General features: G+C 48.6%; 1 long non-coding RNA gene across 3 annotated transcripts; it reads left to right on the top strand.

The window, feature by feature from the left end:
- Nucleotides 1-14,439: 14,439 nt before the first annotated feature.
- On the top strand, nt 14,440-24,844 carry LOC147017095 (uncharacterized). 3 transcript variants are annotated; one of them, XR_015049341.1, is made up of 5 exons: nt 14,462-17,041; nt 17,187-17,319; nt 18,155-18,600; nt 19,957-20,076; nt 22,694-24,844. It is a non-coding gene; the product is annotated as an uncharacterized LOC147017095 (long non-coding RNA). The 3 variants fall into 3 exon arrangements; XR_015049340.1 differs by having other exon boundaries at nt 14,440-17,041; nt 18,155-20,076; nt 22,694-24,843; XR_015049339.1 differs by lacking the exon at nt 22,694-24,844 and having other exon boundaries at nt 14,484-17,041; nt 18,155-20,223.
- The last annotated feature ends 371 nt before the right edge of the window (nt 24,845-25,215 follow it).

The following is a 25,215-nucleotide window of genomic DNA, read 5'->3' as shown; positions in this document are numbered from 1 at the left end:
AACAGAAACTCTCTACTCCAACTCGAGCCCGAAACAGAAACTCTTCTCCAACTCGAGCCCGAAACAGAAACTCTTCTCCTGCCGCTGCCGCTGCCGCTGCCGCTGCCGCTGCCACACCTCTCCAACTCGCCCGAGACCAAAACAGAAAACTCTCAACTCACTCAATTCGCCCCGCGCTCGGCGCTTTATAGTGCGACAGGAGAAACCATATGCAGATTTTTGGATCAGGATCGGCTCGGGGGCGGAGCCACGCTCGCCCATTGGATGGAGGAAAGGTGGGCGTGGATCATTCCTGATCCGCGAATCTGCATATATCGATTCAACTCCGACGCGCCTGGAGGCGGGGCCAAATCGCCCCGCGCTTAATGATTGGACGGATCGGAAGTGGGCGTGAATTACATTTCTGATCCGACTTCCCCTCGGAAAGGCCGCTCTTTGTACCCGCGGCTCAGCGCGTGCCCTGTACGAGTCCAGGATCGGTGCCCACAAGCAGTGCGGGAATGGCGGCAGAAGGAGGAGAGGCGAAGGTGGTGGAGGGTCTAAAGTGGCGGTCCCTGGCCACGGTGACGCTTGGAATGGTGGTGATGCGATGATTGTGAGAGCGAGTTGTGATGGTAAAGGTCGTGGCTGTTGGCGTTGTTGTTGTTGTGAAGCGGCGTTGCGGTTGGTGGTTGTTGTGTGATGCGGTTGAGACGTGGTTGGTTCAAAATAAAGATGGAACAGAAAAACGGCTATCTTGAAGGGTCGCAGCCTGAATGAATCACATTTATTCCCTCTAAACAACGGGTTTGGGCTAACTACACATATACTTACAGAGATATCTCACCTACGGGACTTGAATGGTGGTTTGCGAATTTCCTCAACCACAACACCACCCCCTCCCCTTTTTACAGACTCGTCCCGAGTCGTCAAATTTTCGTGTGCCATCATGTGTAGTTCTCCCCTAGTACATTTTACCTACGGATCCCTGAGTGCAACATTCATGGTATTCGTGTCCCCAAAATAAATAACCTGAGGGCTGAGTAACTAAAGAAACAAACCCACTCACACGGACGACTTAAATAAAATTGCCGGCGCGAGGACAGACATGCCGGGGGCGCACTCATATTTACAGTACATCTTAACTTACAAATTTTACACTAAACCATGGCCCAGGATCAATGGACTCTGCAAAAAGAAAGCAGTTAGCAGGGAGCCAGGCTGCTCGCATGCAGTCTCTGGCTCAAACAATGCAGGTGACAGGGAACGTGGCCGGCTGCTCACACGCAGTCCAAGGCCTTCCCTTTTGAAATGAACCCAGTGAACCACAACGGTGCATGGGCTGCACAAACGCAGTCTCCGTGCCAGCTCAAGTGGCACACGCAATGAACAGAACGGATGGATGGATGGACACAAACACGGTGCATGGGCCGCCACTGCAGGCCCGTGTTGTAGCTGCCAACAGGGCAGTTCTTGCAGCTTGCAAACTGTTGCTTTGATCCTGGCGCACATGGCAATGAACAGGGGGGGCAAAGCAAAAATTGAATGGGGCTGGTGAACAGGGGCAGTGGGCATGGCATGGCAAAGGTGAGCAGGCAAACACAGCCTGCAGAAGAAGGCCACTGCAGGCAAACACAGCCGGCAGACGAACTGGCCGGCACAGGCCTTGAAGAAAAACAGCCAGCCGGCAGATGAAGTGGGCCGGCACAGGCCTTGCAGCAACACAGCCAGCAGATGAAGCTGGCCAGCCTTTGCCGTTCAGTGGAGGTTGGTGGAGGGAGTGCGGTGGTGCTGGCTACTCGGAAGGCGGGCTCAGACCTACCTACCTGTCTCCCTCCCACCTATCGCCTTTGCCTGTCACTGTACATACCCACTCCCTTAATTTGTCAAAAACCAATTTAGCCCCAACTTATTTTTTTGTTGTTTTTATTTTTACTTCCTCTCTATAAATCGTCCCCTAACCCCCTTTACTGTCTCTGTTCGGCTAACCTATCTCGTCACCTAGCCTACTCCCAACTCCTACGTTCCCTTCCCGGAGGGGAACAAGGGAGAGCTAGCGTCCTGCGTCGAGGCCCAATGAAGCCTCAAGATGACCTCCCCAGACTTCAGCGATCTAACCCAAAGTGGGTCCAGCGGCCCACAACGAGAGCGAAGGGATGGATGGTGCGGAGGGGTACATCTCCTAATCTACCCTAACCATTAACTCTTAAACTACCCCGGGGCTTTCAACAAGCGCCTCTCGCTTAAACTATTGGTTCTATAAACCCAGATTCCCGTCGCCTGTGTTGGTGTCCTCACAATTTCGGGCCACGCCCCCCAATTTTCTTTCCGTGCCCTCACACGGTTTCATGGCTGGGACGCGTGGCTCCCCTTGGCAGGCACGACCCTCTGCCGATTCCCCTACGATGGCACCCCCGGGCACTACACTGCCTCCGAGCCTACCAGCTCCCTAAACACCAGGGAGTGCCCCCCATGGCACCTCCCCTGAAACGCACACGTGGCAGGCTGGCTTCCCGGGCCCCTTTCCGAGGGTCACCCATGCCCACAACACTGCCCACGTGGCTAACGGTGCCCCGGGCCCCCGCACCAAGCGGACGCACCCGTGCCCACTATGCTATCCCGGCCCCACATGGGCCCTTGGCCTACCATGGCTGACTAGCCTGGTGCCCGGGGTACCCACTCAGCGATACTCACCTTTCGCAGCCACGCTCCCAGCCCGTCAACAGGGCTCCTGCACCCCTCCAAACAGGTTTCGAGCCTACTTCCCCACCAACAACAAAACGACCTCCATTTTGTAAATTTGACTAACCCCCTAACTCACTCTACACTGACCCCGGGGTCCCTTGGGCGGGAGTCACTCCTCCCCCCAATCACTCATTGCACCATGCAGTCCCCATTCGCTCCACTCACACAGACCCGCTGGCCTCACTCACTCACCAAGCACATGCTTCCACTTCACTCACCAACTCTTCAACACACACACCACTGAACTCTGCCATCCTTCTAACTACCTCCCCTAACTAACTCGTGCTCCCACGTCATCCCTTACACTATAGCACGTTCTTTTTAACACTACGTAGCTAAACTACGTCCCCTCTACACACTCACTGTCAGTCACTGTCTCCAAATAATCCCATTAATCAATTTCCCAACCTAAATCTCGCTACAATCCTTCTAACTAATCCATTCCACGGGCCCCATGAGGACTTACCCCTGCCCCATGGAGCCGGTCTAGCTATGCTAACCCTTCCCCCTCACTAGTTTCCATCCTGTGCCCAGGCCAAGGGGATCATCCACCCCTTGCCCAGGAAATCCTGTTCACCCGAAAGTGAGGCTTGTTTTTTTTTTTTTTTCCATGCGCAGCACCAGCGCGGCAACTCACAGCTCGCGCACTTTGCACCTGCCCGTGACATCATGCAGCTGCACGTGTACCGCGTCCCTCCTTGGACGGTCCCATCCGGCAGGGATACCCCTCCTGCCGGATTCCAACCCCACGTGCAGCCATGACGTCACCGTGCGCATAAAAAAACACAAGCCCCACATCTCGAGGGGTTCCTCACGCGAACACATGTGCTTTGCCCGTTGGAGCTTAACACACACACGCCCGCGTGGAGAACCCGTCCGGTCCAAATCCGAAATCCTGCCTAAACTTTGTCCGTCCGCGGGATCGGCAAACCCACCGCGTGCGTTTCCGGACCGGGATTTCACTCCCGCAAGTGAGCACGTGGGGGCCTCGTGCGTTGCACAGCACGGACCTCGCACTCGCTGCTGGGTGATCCCGGCACGGTCCCCGAAACAGCTACAGCCGCAACCCGGCTTTTGTCCCTCTGTCGCCGTCGTCGTCTCCATTCGACACACGCACACCTGCGTGTCACGACGCTCACACTCCATTCCATTACACTCACCCCGGGAGACGCGGCTGCATGCCCCCGCATGCCAACCGACATCTCCCTTACATACCGCTCTCTCACACACGGTCTCCCTCACACTCGGCCGTTCACTCACGCATGCCACCTCCCTCGCACACGTGGCTCCACTCACTCGCGGCCTTCCAATCACTCGTGCCATTTCCCTCACACAAACCATACCACTCACACACGCGGGGGCACTCACCCACGGTGTCTCATCCACACACGGCGTGCTGGGGAGCACGCCCTTCGGCACACTTGCCACCACACCACTCACACACGGGGTCGCTTCCACACACGGGGTCTCACTCACACCTTGCACCATACACACCGGGACAACCACACTTGGGATTCGTGTCCCCACAAGGGTCTCCGGGGGCTCTATACCCCCCAAGCTCTCCGTGCACCTGTCCACAGCACTCGTCCCCTCAACCTCGCAAAGCACGACCGAACCCACCTGGTCGTGACTCGCCTCAAGGGGGCATACTCCCTCCCCTCGTTCCTGGAGGAGGCCATCCAGCTGCTCGCACTGGGTCTCCACCCAGTCCGCCAGCTCACCCCCATTATCCTCCACTACCTCCGTGTGTGTGTACGTCACTTACCCCGTCTTCATCATGTAGTCTTCCCTCTATCGTTCCCATCTCCCGTTTCTCTGCCAACTCAGTCACCTCTTCCCTTGTTATCTCCCTTGTCTCAACTATTATTTCCGTCTCTTCCCTTGTTATCTCCCTCGTGCACGTCTCCGTCACGCCAATTAGTTTTTCCCTCTCGGTCACCGTCACTTTTTCCGTCACGACCCTCGCCCAACACGTCTCCCGAATTACTTTGTCACCCGCCTCCACCGCGGGCCTGACAGCCGTTGCGCTCCCTCCCAGCTCGTTCGCTCCCACACGTGGTGTCGCCATTTTAAGCTCCCTGGTCACTGCCTTCATGCCCGCCTGCAGGCTTCGGCCCATGTTCTGCGTCTCACCCTGCAGCTCTTTCATTTCTTCCTTCATTTTGAGTGCGTTTGTTTCCATATTCACCTTCACTTCGTTCATTTGCTTGTTCATGCCTTTTATTTCGTTTGTGTTTGTATCCATCTTTTCGTTCATGCCTTTTATTTCGTTTTTCATTTGTTGTGTATTCGCATCCATTTTCCTCATCAATGCCTCAAACATTTCCATCGTCCGATCCGTGGGCGAATTCGCACGTGGGGGCCGTTTGTCTGCCACCCCAGTCACTGCACCCATTTCGAACTCTGGGTTCAGTTGGGGGAGTTCATGTTCCTGCACAACCAACATTTCCTGCATGGGGTTTTCATCCTGGACCATGGATTCTACACATTCTAAATCCATTTCTAATACCCCCGGCTCCCGCTTGCCTTGAGACGCCATCTTATTTCTCGTAAAGCGTTAATTTAAATCGCTCGTAATTTGGAGGGAATCGGGGGTCGCTCCTCTCACCCCTGGAGCGATTCCCGTGAATTTAGCTGGAGACAGGAGAGCCCGTTTTCCCGCTCTCCGACACCAGTGCCGCGAGGAGGGGGATGGGTTTGTGTCCCACGACCTGACACCAGTGTTGCGGATTCGCGCCCGCCAAAATATTACCCAGCCGACCCCACAAGACAGTGGTGCTGTTAAAAAAGTAATATATAAAGCAATGAATGAAAGTCTTGTATGAATATTGCATTTTTGCAAGAGTGCAGTTAGACCTCCTTCATGCTGGCACTTTGCTCGTAGTGTGTGTTCTCATCTGAGTCGAGTGGTTGTTTGTAACATCTGTGATCTGTTAACTTGATGATTGCAATACACCACCGTTTGGCCCTTTGGGAGGTTAACACATCCTTTTTTATGATTTTCATTTTTCTCGATTGCACAAGAAACAAGCTCAAATGAGCTAAGATCCTCGTCCTCTTAATGATGACGTCATAAAAACGAATGTGACGTCATTGTGATTTATGAAGTTTGCGATAAATTATCTGTGCTAATGCCCGGCTTGATTCCCGCAAACAAAATTCAAACAGCTTACCTAGTTTCAGAGATAATGGTATAGGCGATTTCCATTAGCAGCGATATTATGACGTCAACTTTTTTTTTTCTAGGAAGAATTTCCACAATTGGAGATGGTTACTGTCTGCGCGTGGGCTTTGTGCATATACATGGCAAGTTTCACGAAGATCCGATGAAAACTCTGGGTTGTGAAACAAAAAATGTCAAAAAAATAGGAATGATGTCATAAAAATTGATATGACGTCATAGTGATGCATCATATGTGCAGTAATTCATCTCTGCTAATGCCCTGTTAGATTTCCGCAAACAATGCAAAAAGCTTGCCAAGTTTCGGAGATATTTTTTAGGCGATTTCCATTAGCGGAGATATTTTGATGTCATAACTTTTTTTCTCGGAGGAATTTTCAAAATCGGAGATGGTTGCTGTCTGCGCAGGGTATTTTTACATATTGTTGCGGATTCGCGCCCGCCGGCGTGCGAGCGGCCACGTAACTCGAATCACGGCATGTCGCCCACCGGACGGACAATTCCGTTGTGACCCTCTCGGACTAACGCCGGGAACTAGTCACGGGTGGGCCTTCCGGTCTCACCACGATCGTGCCAATCGGCCCCCCGCGTGGGATAGGGTTGCTCGCCAAATTCGACCTACCTAAGTACCCACACAGAGAGTAGACCGGGCGATCGCACCTCGCCGCAGGTCGACTTCGGACACGGGCCACTTTAAGCGACCCGTTCCATACTATCGGGATAACCGAGCGGTGTTATCGTCAACCTCGATGGTTCCGATTAATTATTGGGCGTATTTAGCCCACGACCAACCCTTTACGTGAAGTAAGATGGAGATTCAATTAAAGAAAAGACGAAGCGAAACGGGAAAAACAGTTCAACATAATTCACATTTATTCCGCGGCAAACGGAAAGCACACAGATACAATTACAACAATTATGCACCAAAAGCAAATGCAAAAGAGAAACACAATGCAGATCTACTACCGACTACGCGAGCACACGGCAACACTTACACAGTTTTACTTCACAGATGGCGCTGACAACACACTCCAAAGCAAAAGAAAAAGGGGCCACCCTCAACTACAAGGGGGCAGACGGGCCTGGGACCGAGACCGCGTCCAGCCTACCCGTCTGGTGATGAGCCGCAAAATGGCGGCGGCGCCCCGACTCCGCGCTCCTCCGCGGGCCTCGCTGGCACTGCCTGGAATGGGGTGGGAACGGGGCCCCCCTTTTCGCACTATCTCAGCGCGGGGGGGGGGAACAGGGGGGGGGTTGTTGATGCTCTGGGGAAAGAGGATAGCTGGCTTGCTTGGGTCCCACGACGAGCGACTCCACTGCGCCCTCGACCGCGTTCCCGGCTTCTCCTCTCTGCAGCTCCCCGACAGACCGACTCTCCTCCAGACCCGTCTTGACTGCTGCTGCCACACTTCGCCGCCGCCACAACGCGACCGAGCCCGAAACAGAAACTCTCTACTCCAACTCAAGCCCGAAACAGAAACTCTTCTCCAACTCGAGCCCGAAACAGAAACTCTTCTCCTGCCGCTGCCGCTGCCACACCTCTCCAACTCGCCCGAGCCCAAAACAGAAAACTCAACTCACTCAATTCGCCCCGCGCTCGGCGCTTTGTAGTGCTACAGGAGAAACCATATGCAGATTTTTGGATCAGGATCGGCTCGGGGGCGGAGCCACACTCGCCCATTGGACGGAGGAAAAGTGGGCGTGAATCATTCCTGATCCGCGAATCTGCATATATCGATTCAACTCCGACGCGCCTGGAGGCGGGGCCAAATCGCCCCGCGCTTAATGATTGGACGGATCGGAAGTGGGCGTGAATTACATTCCTGATCCGACTTCCCCTCGGAAAGGCCGCTCTTTGTACCCGCGGCTCAGCGCGCGCCCTGTACGAGTCCAGGATCGGTGCCCACAAGCGGTGCGGGAATGGCGGCAGAAGGAGGAGAGGCGAAGGTGGTGGAGGTCTAAAGTGGAGGGTGGCGGTCCCTGGCCACGGTGACGCTTGGAATGGTGGTGATGCGATGATTGCGATAGCGAGTCTTGACGGTAAAGGTCGTGGCTGTTGGCGTTGTTGTTGTTGTGAAGCGGCGTTGCGGTTGGTAGTTGTTGTGTGATGGCGGTTGAGACGTGGTTGGTTCAAAATGAAGATAGAACAGAAAAACGGCTATCTTGAAGGGTCGCAGCCTGAATGAATCACATTTATTCCCTCTAAACAACGGGTTTGGGCTAACTACACATATACTTACAGAGATATCTCACCTACGGGACCTGAATGGTGGTTTGCGAATTTCCTCAACCACAACAATATATATACCAAGTTTCAGGAAGATTCGATGAAAACTGTAGGCTGTGAAACAAAAAAGTTCTCAAGAAGAAGCAGAAGAACAACAATGCGTATAACTTAGAGATCCTCCACGAGGATCTAAAAACGTTTTTTGGTAAAACAATTTAAAAAAAAAAAGAATAACCCTTTCACATTTTTCCTCCTCACACAAAATATTGTTGCGGATTCGCGCCCGCCGGCGTGCGAGCGGCCACGTGACTCGAATCGCGGCACGTCGCCCACCGGACGGACAATTCCGTCGTTGTAGTGTCGTGGTAGGGATGCTTAGCAGGCAGACACGAGCGGAGGAACAGACGAGCCCGGCTCTGTTGCACCAGCGGGAGCGCGGGCGTACTTTGCCCACAGCTCTCCTTTATTATGCACTCAGTACACACACAAGCCGTGGCGACTACGGCATCCACTACAACGCCTCAGGCAGCGCGCACTCCTTATATCCCTGGCAGACACGATGATCACGCCGACCACTCCCCCACCATCATGCCCTGCCCCGCAGGCCCGCAGGCTATACCACACTCCTCCCTCCTAAAACTATGATTATTAAATGATCATCATCATAATAAGCATAAGCAGCACGAAATACCACGGTACCAACGCAGACAAGGTACAAAAAAGAAAACAGCAAAGTATAAAAGCACATCACATCATATAACGTGTCAATGCGAGCGAGTGAAGCTGCAACGGCCAGGTTCCGAAGACTGAGTTGCACAAAGCACCTACCAAACTCTGACCGCGTCACCGATATGAAGCAGCAAGTCGAGAAGCACAGCAGCACGACGCAGCAAAAACGCCCCCAGGCGGCTCATGCTTACATGGCCTTTGGCGAGGTCGCGGCGACCTCCCGAGCAAACCTCCCCCGGCACCATCAAACGCCTCCGGCCCACAAGGCGGCACACCTCCCCCGGCCAGACCTGAATCATATAAACATTCCGAGGCCGGAAGCCCGCTGTCTGGAAGCCGTGGCGCCAGCGCCAGACCCGATTGACCTTGGGTGGGGGCGCTGAACAGCGCCGCTGGCTGGATGCAACCAATGCCCCACAACAACCCATGCACCACAATCAGTTGAGATGCCAACGCATGTCCAAACGGCCTTGAGCGAAAACAGAGAGCCGCGTCCCAGGCGCCAGGCACGTCTGACCTTGCCAAAACCAGAGGTGGGGGTAACGCTGAACAGCGCACCAGCCCCGGCTCCGAGTCGATCTCCGAGACCCACACGGCAGTTAGACGGTAGCAACTCCATTCAAACCACACTTTAACCACAAGCTCGTCATAAATCAATAAGAATATCGTTGGTACAATCGCAAACTCATTTTTTCGTACAGCGCGTTCTCTCGATAAAATCCCTGCACATGACAAAGCAACCACCCGCGGCCCAGGGCAAAGGGAGGCCAACCAAACCTCTTTATTCGCCACCATCGCTCCCAAAGCCTCCACCTCATATCGATCATAATGCAAATCCCATCGATTGATCTCAACCAATTCTATTCTCACACAGGAACTGTCGGCATTTATTTCAATACCATAAAACCGCATCACTCGAGCAATTAACAAACACGCAATGAACAGCAGCCCATAAACCACATCACGTGTCCATCTCTTGGTTGTCGTCTCGATGTTGCGAACCGTGACTTTCTTGAACGCGACGGGCTCGCCGCAATTCGCCGTTGAAGCTGCCCGAACAACACAGGCGCACCTCCCACCATGAACGCAGCCGAAGCGCGAGAGCTCATCGCGAGAGCTGGCACGGCTCCCGTTGCTTCCGCACCGCACATCACCGTTGCAGGCAGCAACGAACGACCGCTCCCGTTGCATCGATGTGGCTCCCGCCGCCAGAACCTCGCCCTCGGAACTCGAAGAAAGCATCGAAGGGAGCACCGGCACACCTGGAGGTACGAACTGGAGATCCAGCCCGAGGTGCGTCAGCCAGTCCCGACCCAAAAGGGCGGGGGCGGGCCCTCACCTCGCACCACGAACACCGAGAGTAGGGCGCTTCGACCTCGGTAGCGCACCGAGACGTCGGCCATCGCAAGCGGTGCAATCGCTTCACCAGTGTACGTGCACAGCGACAACGTTGTCTCGACGAGGCGAACACCGCGAAGACCACGAGCCGCCCGCTCGCCCATGACCGACACTGCAGCCCCGGTGTCCACGCAAAACATGGTCGGCTCGCCATTCACTTCGACCTCCACCGTGAACGGTGTCGTCACCTCTGGACCAATGGAAAACAGATTCAACATCGGTTGCATCTCCTGCTCCGGCCCGCCGGCATCGCCATGCCCCGGCTGCAGGCCGCTCCCCAGGTCACTGGGGTCCTCCCGCACCTCGCCATCCAAGACCCCAACGGAGGCCCCCGCCAACGGACACACGCTTCAAATGTCCCACCTTGTGACAATGCAAACACACGGTGTTCTTATACGGGCACATTCGTCGCAGGTGCAGACCACCACAACCCCAGCACCCCTGGAAATCCACCTCGCTCCCGGTGCGACCGTGCTGCGGTGCGTGCCCCCGGCCCGCATCGCCAGACGCGCGTGCGACCTGCGGCACCTGGGTCATCGCGTGGACCTCGGGATCAGCCGACATGCCCCAGCTGGAGCCACTCATTACGTCCTGGCCAGCGATGGTGCGGACATCCGTGAGTGTCTGCTCGACAGACGAAGCAGTCCCGACCGCCGAGTCGAATGTGACGTCGGTCATCCGCAGGATGGCTGCTACCATCTTCGCGTCTCGCAGACCAGAAATAAAACGATCTCTGAGTCGTGCCGGACGCTCCTCTGCCGTGAACTTGCAAGGCACGGCCGAATGCTTCACCCGTGCTACGAAATCTGCAACGTGCTCCTCGGCACCCTTCGCGAGGTGATCGAACTGGTACCGCGCGAGCTGCAATGACTTCTCTGGCGCCAAGTGGGTCTTCATTTTCGCCACGATGTCCTGAAACGATAGCCCGTCATCACTGGGCTTATCTGGAGCCACCAAATCACTCAGCAGCCGGTAGTGCTCCGTTGATAGCGAGGCGAGCAAGATCGACTTGCGTTTGTCTTCATCATCTACATCATTCGCGCGGAAGTAGCAACCCAATTGTTCAGAAAACAACTCGAAGTCATCTCCCCCGAAAACGGGCACGCGTCCGTGCGCCGTGCCCCGACCTTCTGCCATGCTCGTGCTGGCGAGACCCTTGGCTCCGTAGCCTGGAACCGCACGGGTTATTCGCTGCCGATCCGAACGCCACCACCCTGCACACGCCGATCCGAAGATCCTCGTCAGCCAACTGTAGTGTCGTGGTAGGGATGCTTAGCAGGCAGACACGAGCGGAGGAACAGTCGAGCCCGGCTCTGTTGCACCAGCGGGAGCGCGGGCGTACTTTGCCCACAGCTCTCCTTTATTACGCACTCAGTACACACACAAGCCGTGGCGACTACGGCATCCACTACAACGCCTCAGGCGGCGCGCACTCCTTATATCCCTGGCAGACACGATGGTCACGCCGACCACTCCCCCACCATCATGCCCTGCCCCGCAGGCCCGCAGGCTATACCACACTCGTGACACTCTCGGACTAACGCCGGGAACTAGTCACGGGTGGGCCTTTCGAACTCACCACGATCGTGCCAATTGGCCCCCCGCGTGGGATAGCGTTGTTCGCCAAATTCGACCTACCTAAGTACCCACACGGAGGGTAGACCGGGCGATCGCACCTCGCCGCAGGTCGACTTCGGACACGGGCCACTTTAAGCGACCCGTTCCATACTATCGGGATAACCGAGCGGTGTTATCGTCAACCTCGACGGTTCCGATTAATTATCGGGCGTATTTAGCCCACTACCAACCCTTTACGTGAAGTAAGATGGAGTTTCAATTAAAGAAAAGACGAAGCGAAACGGGAAAAACAGTTCAACATAATTCACATTTATTCCGCGGCAAACGGAAAGCACACATATACAATTACAACAATTATGCACCAAAAGCAAATGTAAAAGAAACACGACAATTATGCACCAAAAGCAAATGCAACAAAAGAAACACAATGCAGATCTACTACCAACTACGCGAGCACACGGCAACACTTACACAGTTTTACTTTGCAGATGGCGCCGACAACACATATACTCAAAATCAAAAGAAAAAGGGGCCACCCTCAACGAAAAGGGGGCAGACGGGCCTGGGGCCGAGACCGCGTCGAGCCTACCCATCTGGTGATGAGCCGCAAAATGGCGGCGGCGCCCCGACTCCGTGCCCCTCCGCGGGCCTCGCTGGCACTGCCTGGAATGGGGTGGGAACGGGGCCCCCCTTTTCGCACTATCTCAGCGCGGGAGAGGGAAACAGGGGGGGGGGTTGTTGATGCTCTGGGGAAAGAGGATAGCTGGCTTGCTTGGGTCCCGCGACGAGCGACTCCACTGCGCCCTCGACCGCGTTCCCAGCTTCTCCTCTCTGCAGCTCCCCGACAGACTCCGAACCCCGACAGACCGACTCTCCTCCAGACCCGTCTTGACTGCTGCTGCCACACTTCGCCGCCGCCACAACTCGCCCGAGCCCGAAACAGAAACTCACTCTCCAACTCGAGCCCGAAACAGAAACTCACTCTCCAACTCGAGCCTGAAACAGAAACTCTTCTCCAACTCGAGCCCGAAACAGAAACTCTTCTCCAACTCGAGCCCGAAACAGAAACTCTTCTCCAACTCGAGCCCGAAACAGAAACTCTTCTCCAACTCGAGCCCGAAACAGAAACTCTTCTCTCACTCGATTCGCCCCGCGCTCGGCGCTTTATAGTCAGCAGAAGAAACCATATGCAGATTTTCGGATCAGGATCGGCTCGGGGGCGGAGCCACGCTCGCCCATTGGACGGAGGAAAAGTGGGCGTGAATCATTCCTGATCCTCGAATTTGCATATATCGATTCTACTCCGACGCGCCTGGAGGCGGGGCCAAATCGCCCCGCGCTCGCTGATAGGACGGAACAGAAGTGGGCGTGCATCATTCCTGATCCGACTTCCCCGGAAAGGCGGCTTTTTGCACCCGCTGCTCGGCGCGTGCCCTGTACGATTCCAGGATCGGTGCCCACAAGCGGTGCGGGAATGGCGGCAGAAGGAGGAGAGGTGAAGGTGGTGGAGGGTTTATTGTGGTGGTCCCTGGCCACGGTGGCGCTTGGAATGGCGGTGATGCGATGATTGCGAGAGTGAGTTGTGACGGTAAAGGTCGTGGCTGTTGGCGTTGTTGTTGTTGTGAAGCGGCGTTGCGGTTGGTGGTTGTTGTGTGATGGCGGTTGAGACGTGGTTGGTTCAAAATAAAGATAGAACAGAAAAACGGCTATCTTGAAGGGTCGCAGCCGAATGAATCACATTTATTCCCTCTAAACAACGGGTTTGGGCCTAACTACACATATACTTACAGAGATATCTCACCTACGGGACCTGAATGGTGGTTTGCGTATTTCCTCAACCACAACAATATCAAAGTTGCACAAGGAGACATGTTACAATGACTGGGACGTAATTGATTGATTAGTCTTGCATTTATTTATAAAACATATATATATATATATATATATATATTTATATATATATATATATATATATATATATATATATATATATATATATATATATATATATATAATCAATTTCATTGTTTTCATATCAAATTTTTCATATCAAAAAATCATTTTCATATCAAATTTCAAAAAATAAAAAATCAATTATTGGTTTCATAGTCACTCCACACTGATTAAAGTTAGGAAAAGCATTTTCTAGAAATTATAATATTGTGTTTAACCTGTGCTCCCGTTATCATTAACAAGAGAAACTAAAGTGGATTTCCTCTTGAAAAACATATTATATCGTTGTAAGTTTTGTAAACATGTAGAACACTACGATAGTCTCAGGTGCTGTTTAACCGTTTTACAGTTTTGCCACCAATGACATCATCTCGCACAGTCATCTTTAGTGCAGAGAAATGTTTCTGCTTAACAGGGTATCAGATTTGTTCTCTTTGAGGGAAAGTAGTCCGTATTAAGTAACACAATTGTTTGTGTAAATTAGGCAAAAAGAATGTGTTAATCTGCACATTCGAACCCATGACACGTTTTCTAGCACCTCTCAGTTCACCCTTGATGTCATTGGTTCTTTAATAAGATCTGAATGGTATTTTCGACTTTGACCTGAGTGGTAGAATATAAATAAGTATTTGTATTTAATTCCCTCCAGTGACAGAGAGTTACAGTTGTCAGGTTTATTTATTCACCAAAATGTTGCTTCCACCTCCCCCAGCCTCGGGTTGGGAAAGCCACCTGAAGAGTAATCCATTTTCATTAATTAGCATATCTTTGCACATGACTGCAGGGATCAAAGCTGTTAACTATGAGTATGGGCATCCATGTGTTTGTCATTCAATGTTGACATTACCATAACCACTTATTTGCATTCCTCATTGATAATGGTCGAACCTGCACCAGAAACCTGGAGGACTTTGAACCACCTGGACTGTATGAAACAGTAAATAAATTTCAGAAACTGTGAGACGGTAATGATTAGCAAAGGGCAGTAAACGTTTCATTTATTTCCTCATCATGAAAACATGTTCACAGACAGCGTGATTTTGGCTACTTGCTGTTTTCGGGTGACGAGAATTGTTCAGGTTATGATAGCGATGGTCGAGAGAGATAAAAACTAGGGTGATGAGAGCTGGAGTTATGAGAGCGAAGGTTATGAGAGCTACGTTTACAAGAGTTAGACTTATGAGAGCTTTTATTTATGTGAGTGAGGGTTGTGAGAGCTGTTTTGGTTGTGAGAGCTGTTAGAGTTATGAGGGATCTTAATGTTATGTAAAGCTTCATGGCTAAGGGAGTTGTTAAGGTTATGAGAGTTGTTACTGTTATCAGAGCTGCTGGGGTTAGGAGGGCTGCTTGGATTATGAAAGCTGGGATTATGGCAGGTGGAATTATGAGGGTTAGCCTTATGAGGGCTAGGGTTATGAGATATAGGGTTATTTAAGCTGGAGCTATGAGAGATTTTAGAGTTACGAGAGCAAGGGTTAAATGTGTGAGAGTTACTAAGCTTGGGCTATGAGAGGTTGTATGATGAGAGCTGCTTGTGTTATGAGAGCTCTTAAGTTTATGAGAGTATTTAGGTTTAAGAGAGTTGTTCGGGTTGGGAAAGTTGATTGAGTTATGAAAACTGTTAAGGTTTTGAGCGCTGTTAGGGTTTTGATTGCTCATCGTGTGATGCGAGCTAAAATTATTGCAGCATGAGTTGTGAGAATGAAAGTTAGGGTTCGGGTTATGAGAGCTTGGTTTGTGAGACCGAGGGTTATGGGAGCTGCTTGGGTTACAAGCTGAGTTACAAGGGAGCTGCTTGGGTTACAAAGGGAGCTGAGCATTACATGTGGTCAAGTGATTCTCGTCCTGCTTACAGTGGAATTCGCCCCTTGCTTTCGTTCAAGTCCATCCCTCGGTGTACCGCAGTTAGAGTGGAGGGTGGTGAGCTCTTGGCAGAGGAGTCCGAAGTGAAGGCCCGCTGGGCCGGTTACTTTGAGCGGCTGGACCAGGCTGATCCACCAGTTCTCGAGTTGGATGTCAGGGGTGTTACAATCCCTATTGCTGACCCTCCAATCAACTGTGGTCCACCTTCGCTTGTAGAAACACAGGCTGCGGTGAACCGGTTGAATTTGAGAAAAGCTCCAGGATTCTGTGGCATCCATGCTGAACTTCTCAAGGCTGGTGGAAATGCTGCACTCGTGTCGTTGCATGCAGTTCTTTGCTCTGGCTGTAACACAGGCATCATCCCAACTGACTGGAAGAGGGGCCTTGTTGTCCCTCTCTGGAAAGGGAAGGGTGATCGCCAAGACTGCAACAACTACTGAGGGGTGACGCTGCTCTCAGTGCTGGGCAAGGTCTTTGCTCGGATAATTCATGATAGGGTTCACTACCATCTGTTTGAGCACCAGCGTCCAGAGCAGTCAGGCTTCACACCAATGAGGTCAACGATTGACCGTATCCTTGCTCTTCGGGAACTCACCGAATGCAGACGAGAGTTTCGGCAGGGGCTGCTTGCAGCGTTTGTTGATCTCTGTAAAGTGTTTGATTCAGTGAGTCGGGATGCCCTCTGGAGGATTCTTGGTCTTCGTTGGGTGCCACCAAAACTGATAGATCTGATGTCTGAACTATAATCTGGTACTGAGAGTGCTGTGAGATGTGGTGGTACCATCTCTGACTTATTTCCAGTTGTTACTGGAGTTGGTCAGGGGTGTGTACTGGCCCACCACACTTTTCAGCACTTGTATGGACTGGATTCTGGGGAGGATGTTGGAGAGATCAAGCTGCAATGCATCGTTTGGGAATGTCAAGATCTCTGACCTTGATTTCGCAGATGATGCAGTCATCTTTGTGGAGACACACGACGTTAGAATGAAAGATTCACGACGTCGGTAATAGGCCGCTTAGTTGTACAAACAGATCACGACGCGGTACAACCAGATCACGACGCGGTACAACCAGATCACGACGCGGTACAACCAGATCACGACGTGGTACAGCCACAGCGCGATTATCGAAAACTGTTTTTTCTGTCTCGTGTGTTGCCATGGTGATCGCTTGTCCACCTCGTGCCGTGTGTGGTTGTGTTTGCCTTTCACCGGAGGAGAGATCTGATTGGCTAATTGCTATTTCCGCATCACGAGCCGCCATTTGCAAGGTTTGGTTAAACTTGTGAACTTTCCCCTGTTTCTGAGTGTGACAGAGACAATCCACTTTAATCTGCAGAAGACTTCCGCTTTTATGGTTAAAATTATCTTCCGCCATGATCATTTTTGGTAAGTATAATATTATAAATCGATTTTATGTCTTAGCTTTTGTTTTTGGACGTTTTAAGATCACAGAATCCATGATGTGTTCCTGTGACTGGTGTGATGGAATCTATATCGTTACATTCAATGTAAACTCTCCCGGGCCCTTCAGGGCCCTCGAGTGGTTCGAGCGTTGGACTCGGGAACGGCATCTGACGATCGAATCCTCCGGAACCCGATTTCATCGTTCGTTTATCTCGTTTAGCCGTCGCTGATATGGCCCTGATCGTGTGGAGAAATCGACGGTAAATAATTAATCAATTCATTTTTCTTTGGGCCTGGTGAAAAAAAAAAACACCGCTCTGTGGTAAATAAAGGAGAACTCTGTAAAAATTACTTTGGACAAGTTTAATTGGTTCAGAACCCTTTAAAAATATTTTTCTGGTGTGGATAATGCTTCGGCCGTTCAGGTCCGACGAATTACCGCATTGTTCCGCAATGTAACAAATTTAAAGTTCCACTGCCCTGAAAAAAGCCTCAATTAATATTATTTTTTATGTCCTCTTTTAACGAGTTAGGCCTAACCAAAGTCAAAAGGAAAACAATTGTCAGTTATTGTTCGCCGAAAAATGTGGTTTTGTCATAAAAAAAATATATTAACCCTTTGGCCGCCGACAAACTGCCACTTGTAACAATGAAGCTTTGATTGTGGTAGTTTGTCACTTGGGGAGTTGTTCAAGTTTTTCGGTGCACAATTGTTTTCCTTTGGTAAAATGGTTATCAAAAGACACGAAAATAACTTTATATAATAAAGAATAATATTAATTGAGTCTTTTTAAGGGCAGTGGAACTTAAAATTTGTCACAAGCTGCTTTGAACACTGGTGTACTAAATTGTTTTTATTTTCTAAAATAAGGGTGAATGTCCAATGCTCTGATGTCCACATACAATTTGTGTGGAAAGAATGGGAAGAGACCTTTCCGGAACCTGAATTTTTATAAACTTGTCAGAGGTAATGAATTCTGCTAAATGACAGTATATAATGTGCATGACTTGAGCGTAATTCACATTACAAGTCTTGTTTGATTATGATAAAGCCAAATATATACAAAGTGGAAATTCTTATTATTTTTCAAACAGTACCATGACCAGTCAGCCAACAGCAACGGAGGCGGTTGTGGACACTGCCATATCACAACATTTGAAATATGCCCCTGATCGGTGTGGAGGTGCGGGCAGGAACAAGCCCTCATCTATCTATAATTCCAGCTGTGTGTGTGTGTGTGTGTGTGTGTGTGTGTGTGTGTGTGTGTGTGTGTGTGTGTGTGTGTGTGTGTGTGTGTGTGTGTGTGTGTGTGTGTGTGTGTGACCGCTGTTTCTCAACAACCACTGATCCAATCTAATTGAAACTTGCCAGCTATATTGCTGGGGACCTGAGTGTGTGCCTTTTCAAGGTTTGATATTAATTGGACTAGTGCTTCCCAAGTTATGGCCATTTGTTTACCAAACCAACTACGTAGGAGTGGCCAATGGGGAAGAGATCCTCAGCCACGTTCCCATTACGGGTTACAACATACGGACTTCCGGTTAGTGATGACTTACTATATTCTCATAATTTCTCGATTTCTTATGCGCATTTATAGATAAACACTGCCCCAATCCAGTCGTCATTTACGAGAGCGAAGGAATGGCCTGTGTGGTTGTTTGAAAGTTGTTTTTTTGCATGTACGGGCACGCACGTACGGACACGTACTCGTGTTGTAATAACGAGTAACAGCAACACGCTGTGCCAGCCATCCACGTCCTTGATTATTAAGAATTTGCAGCATAGTTAATTGTAAGGCCAAAAAAAAAAATGTTGCATTGGCGTAACCCGCCCGACCCTAAAAATTCCGCCGACCCTACGTTTTGTTTTTTTTTGTTTTTTTGCTATCGAAAAATTTTGCCGACCCTATTTTATTGCTATTTTTGTTGTTTTGCTATCGTTTTCAAGTATCTTGTTGATTGCGATCGCGATCGCAAAAACCCAGAAGTGTTTCGGACAGAACCCGCCGACAAAAAGGGTGGTACTCGAGCCGGGGGAGATTTTGGGAGGGATTTATTAGGAAAAAAAAATAAAAAAAAAGATCCCGACCGACCTACCCTATTTTTCAGTGACCCGTTACGCCAATGCAACATTTTTTTTTTTTGGCCTAATGTTGTATGTTGGAAACCCAGCCTAAAGTTTACATTGTGAAAATATTTACATGTAGTTTTATGCAGAATGAAGTTATTTTATTTTCTTGTGAAATTAAGATTGAAAACACCCAACAAATTAATTTTTTTTGTGCTTTGGAATTATTTATGCGAGATGCATTCAAAATTGTGTTTTCATAATTAATGATGTTAGATTTATATTTTTTCTTTGTATGAACACACACACATAGATATACATTTGGTCTCATTGATTTGCCTGATTGTAATTCAGTTTTATATAATTTTATGCACTGTTCATATCATGTCAAGTATCATCTGTTTAAGTCTTTATGCATTTCATTCTATTGATGCCTGTTGTGGGACATAACAAGTAAAAATATTTCTAAATTATATATATCATGGAGAAATTCTATCAGAAAGGTGTTTGACTTCCCAAGACGGACCCATATTGTACTCTTTTACCAGTTATTGCTGAATTTCTACCTATTGAATGTCAACTATAATGTCATATCGCAAAATTTATGTGGTTCTTCGTCTTCTCATAATTCTTACCTGAGGTTGCTTAATTATGAATCTTGTAACAATGGGTAGTATGTCATCAGTAGCTAAAACTTTTAATTACATTTTATATAAATGCAAGTTATCGGTCAATACATTTTTTGCTCCTAATTCCCATTTAATGTATGCAAGCATAGAATTATCAACAGTTTTACTAACATTGCATGATGATGTTATTGTACTTAAAGGTGCCTTTGTGCAGTCAATTATATTTGAGAGAGAAGATGCTCCACAGTTCCTCTCTGGAGCAGAACTTTCTGAATTTGAATTGTTAACTGTGCTTTGCATAAAGTGAATTTGTCAAAAAGGTATTTACGACTTTTACCCCTGTGGTATTTCTTTTTATTCCCAATTTTTAGTATATGTTTCTCAATTGCAATGGTATCTACTTTTATTTTTTGTATGTTTGTATTTGAGTGTGCTTTTTTGGTACGAATAAAGGTATTATTATTGTTGATACTGCTTGTATATTTTTGCCGCAATAATGCGCTGCGTGATACGTGATAATAAATGATTATGAATTACAGTTGTTTTCAAGTTGTGGTCATTATGTGTTACTGTGCAATGTATAATGATGTTGCAATACAACTTCAATGTTTTGATAATGGCACCGGTGGAACAGTGGTGCTCCGCTGGCCCCAGACCTACGGGTCGAGGGCTCCATCAAGCTGGAAGCTGAAGGGTGTCATGCACTGCAATGTTCATTTCTTTGGTGTGCAAAGAAAAGGGTAAAAACAAAAACTCCATTTTATGAACGTTGTGATAAAGTTGAAAACTAACGTCATGCTTCAATGTTGTGACAACGTTGAAATCTGACGTCATGGGTGTTGCAAATACAACTTCCCACTGACCCAATTCTGATGTCAGGTACAACCAGAGCACGACGCTGCAACGACGTCAGATTTCAACTTTGTGACAACATTGAAATCTGACGTTGTCACAATGTTGAAATCTGACGTCATAGGTGTTGCAAATACAACTTCCCACTGCCCCAATTCTGACGTCAGGTACAACCAGAACACGACGCTGCAACAGCGTCAAATTTCAACGTTGTCACAACGTCAGATTTCAATGTTGTCACAACGTTGAAAACCGACGTCATGGGTGTTGCAAAAACAACTTCCCACTGACCCAATTCTGATGTCAGGATAGAACTGACAAACGACGTTGCAACAACGTTGTGTGCCTGCTGGGCAGATATCCTTTTGGGGGCCCTCAAGGGGATGAATGAGGAGTCTGAGATGCTGGGATTTTTGGTTTCCTGGGTCAAAACTAAGATCCAAGCTTTTAATGATATCTTGGATGCTGCTATCCTGTCTGTACCTGTTTGTGGTGAGGATGTTGAGGTCACGGAGAGATTCACTTACCTTGGCAGTGATATTCATGTCTCAGCTGGCTGTGAGCCAGAGGTCAACAGACATCTGGATCGTGCCTGGGGAGTCATGGATTCACTGGACCATAGGGTTTGGTTCTGCCAGTACCTGTGCAGGAGGACGAAAGTCCGAGTCTTCAGGTCCTTGGTACCTCCAGTCTTGCTCTTTGGATGTGAGATTTGGATTCTGACCATGGATCTGAGATGGAGACGTAATTCCTTTGGTACCAGGTCTCTCCGGATAATCCTTGGCTATTATTGGTCGGACTTTGTGTCCAACAAGCAGTTGCTGAGAGAGACTCAAATGAGATTTGTTACCTGCATAGTCCTTGAGCATCAGCTGCAGCTGCATGGACATGTGGCTCATTTTCCTGACGCTGATCCTGCTCACCAGATTCTCTCAGCAAGGGAGCCTCTTGAGTGGAGGTGGCCAATGGGCTGACCATGAGCCTTGTGGTTGCAGCAGGTTGATCAGCATCTCAAGGAAATGGGGATGGGCCTCGCATCTGCCTGGGGGATGACTAGACGGAAGCCCCTGGACTATTGGTAGAAAGTGGATGCAGTGATGTGCTGCTCTGGTGCATGCTCCCATACCTGACCTGATCCTGGGTTACAAGAGCTTTTGGAATTCTGAGAGCTCTTGCAATGCCTATAGATTGTCTACACCCCTTTTCAAAATTTTCACCCTTTGTTGCCTTATAGCCTGGAATTAAATTGCATTAAATCAGAATTTTTCCAACCTGATTTACATATTGTAACGCCCAACTTCCAAGTGAAAAACAAATTCAGCAAATTTCAGAAAATTAATTAAAAATACAAAACTAGAATATCTTATCTGGATATGTGTCCACCCCCCCTGAGTTAGTACTAGGTGGAAACACCTTTCACAGCAATTACAGCTGTGAGTCTGTTGGGAGAGGTCTCTTCCAACTTTACACACCTTGAGTGAGAAATATTTGCCCATTCTTCTGCACAAAACTTTTCAAGCTCAATCAAGTTCCGTAGGGAGAGTTGATGGACAGCAATCTTCAAGTCATGCAACAGATTTTTGATTGGATTTAGGTCTGGGCTCTGACTCGGCCACTCAAGGATATTTATCTTTTTGTTCATTAGCCACTCCAGTGGAGCTTTGGCTGTGTGCTTGGGGTTGTTGCCATGCTGAAAGGTGAACTTCCGTCCCAATTTCAGCTTTCTTGCAGAGGACAGCAGGTCTTCCTCTATAATTTATCTGTATTTTGCTCCATCCATTTTCCCTTCTATCCTGACAAGTATCCCAGTCCCTGCTAATGAGAAACATCCCCATAACATTATGCCACAACCACCATGCTTCACAATAGGAATGGTGTTATTTGGTTGATGTGCTGTGTTGTGTTTGCGCCAAACATAACATTTTGAATTTCGGTCAAAAAAAAAAAATCTTGATTTTATCAGACAACAAAATGTTTTTCCACATAGCTTAAGAATCTCCGGAATGTTTTTTTTGCATACCTCAAACGGGACTCAAGGCGGGCTTTTTTGAGTAATGGCTGCCTTCTTGCCACCCCATCCTCCAGGCCAGACTTGTGAAGTGCTTGGGATATTGTTGTCAAATGCACACAGAGACCAGCCTTTGCCATAAAGGCATGCAGCTCTTTCAAAGTTGCCATTGACCTCTTGGTGGCCTTTCTGATCAGTCTCCTGCTTGCTTGGTCATCCAGTTTGGAGGGACGGCCTGATCTAGGCAGGGTCTTGGTGGTACCATAAGCCTTCCACACCCTAATGATTGTCTTGACTGTGCTCCAAGGGATATTCAAGGCCTTTGAAATATTTTTATTCCCATCCGCTGATCTGTGCCTTCCCACTTTATCCAGGAGCTTTTTTGCTCATGTTTGAGTCTTTGCTGTGAAATGAACTACCCAGTTGAGGAAACCTACAGGATCAGCTGATTTTATTCTGAAACGAGCATAACCCGCGCTCTGCGCGACATGTTGGGGTGGGTGTGTTTGAGAAAGGAACTGATGCAGAGTATCAGTAGTAATTTTACTTCAATGCAGTAAGTGGAATACGATTTCACTGTTTCAGAACCATTTTATTTACTTTTTTTTTGTACCATGCACCTCATATGGTCTTTGAGATAATGTAAGCCGAATATCACATTACTCGAGCGCATAACAAAGTCGAAGATAGCGCGACACGAAACCACAAACTCGGAAATAATCTATAAGTTAATCAGAATCACTACAATTTAACACAGGTGAAGGCCAATTAACTTGGTATGTGATTGGTTACGCCTGAGCAAATTCACAATTGCTATTGTAAGAGGGGTGGATGCTTATCCAACCAAGATATTCTAGTTTTGTATTTATAATTAATTTTCTGAAATTTGTACAATTTGTTTTTCACTTGAATGTTGTGGGTTGCGATGTATAAATAAAGGTGAAAAGCCACACTAGTCATTTAGACTGTTGACTTGAAAGTTTTATTTATAAACATACACCAAATAAAAGACAACAATTTGAAAAGCAAAATACAGGAATGAACAATTTGCAATGAAATGGTTTTCCACATAAATGGAAAAAAAAATACTCGTATAAAATAAGGAAATCTCAAGAAATAAGGAAACAGCTTAAAAAAAAAAAAAACAATGCGTAAAACATGCATCAACTCTGCTTACTGACATAGAGTACGTATTCCATTCAGTTCAAAAAGGAAAAAGTTTAACGTAGAGAGCAATTTGATTTTGCAATGTCAATGCAATTCGCACAGGTGAACCATTTTTTTCCACTTTGGCTGTGCATTCATTGCCACAAACAAAGTTTTTCACACACATCACATTTGTCCGAAGTTTTATTGTTATTACGCTGACCGATCTGACATTGCTTTATTTTTGGTGTACTACTGGAAAAAAGCACTAGTTCCAGCTTGAGTTGCTTTTCGTGGTGACATTTTCTCATCCATGAACTCCTGTCAATGCTCGGTGGCCAGCTTCAAGATAAAATCCCTCCTACTGATATTTTCACCAGTGCATTCCTTGTTAAAAACAAAGGAATTGATGGCTGCCAGTTCAAATATTTCGTAAAATACAGCAACTGACCACCAGCAAGAGCCAGTTTTCACTGAATACCGGCATGCTATCTGATCTGCAACATCCACTCCGCTATTTGTCTGAACATAGAAAAAACAGTGTCTGATTTTCTTTTCTTGTCTGCTGTTCGCACCAACAGGCATGTGAAGAGAACCGAGAAGGTATCCATTCCTCCTCGGCATGCACTGATTAATCATCAGAGTAGTGCAGTTACTGTGCTTTCAAATTGCACTGAGGTACTGCGGTGGCTGCAAATTTTGTGCAGATGGTGGAAGCTTTCTTCTTGCTTTGTTCACTGTTCCACCTCGACTGGGCTTTTTCTTCTTTGATCATTTTGCCAATTCCAGGGAAGTAAAAAAAGAAGAAAATCAGCTGCAGTGACATTGCTTCCTTTTCCAAAGTATGGGGATGTAAACCGAAGCACAACACTGTCTGTCAGGGAGAACATTCACAATGTATTTGTTTTATACACACAGCCAAGCCTCTTGCAAGAGCTAGTCGAGCAAATGGATCAGGACGTTACAAAGAAAAACAGGACGCAAAACATGCATGCATGGGGTGGACAATATAGACACAGAACGAAACTCCAAGGAGGTTAAACTGTAGAAAAAAAAGATTTATTTGTTTTTTGTATACATTGTCGAGGCTCGTATGAGAGCTAAAATGCAATGTACAAGGGGGGGGGGCAGGAGACAAAAGGGGTGGGAGTGGGAAGGACAAAACAGTGGGGAACAGAGACATTAGGAGATCTGTGGGATGGGGTGCGGAACTTGGGGTATATAAGATGGACACGGTAGGACTTTCAGGAAGGAAAGCAGGGAACTTGATTTTGGTAGTTTTACCAGAATGGGGTTGCTGGCAGACCATGAGCATCCTGCAGAAATATAGGGGGGAGGGGGGGACGACGACGACATATCACAGACAAAGTGGGGTTGCAAGACTGGCGAGGAGACAGTGGAAGACAGAAAGACCACTGACGCCTTTGGTGAGAGAGTGAGAGGCCCAAAGACA

This window comes from Eptatretus burgeri, chromosome 11 (genome assembly GCF_056783735.1).
Source record: "Eptatretus burgeri isolate ZD-2024b chromosome 11, Ebu_testis_v1, whole genome shotgun sequence".
NCBI lineage: Eukaryota > Metazoa > Chordata > Myxini > Myxiniformes > Myxinidae > Eptatretus > Eptatretus burgeri.
Note: the sequence above shows the minus strand (reverse complement) of the source record. Positions and strands in the feature narration are given on the sequence as shown.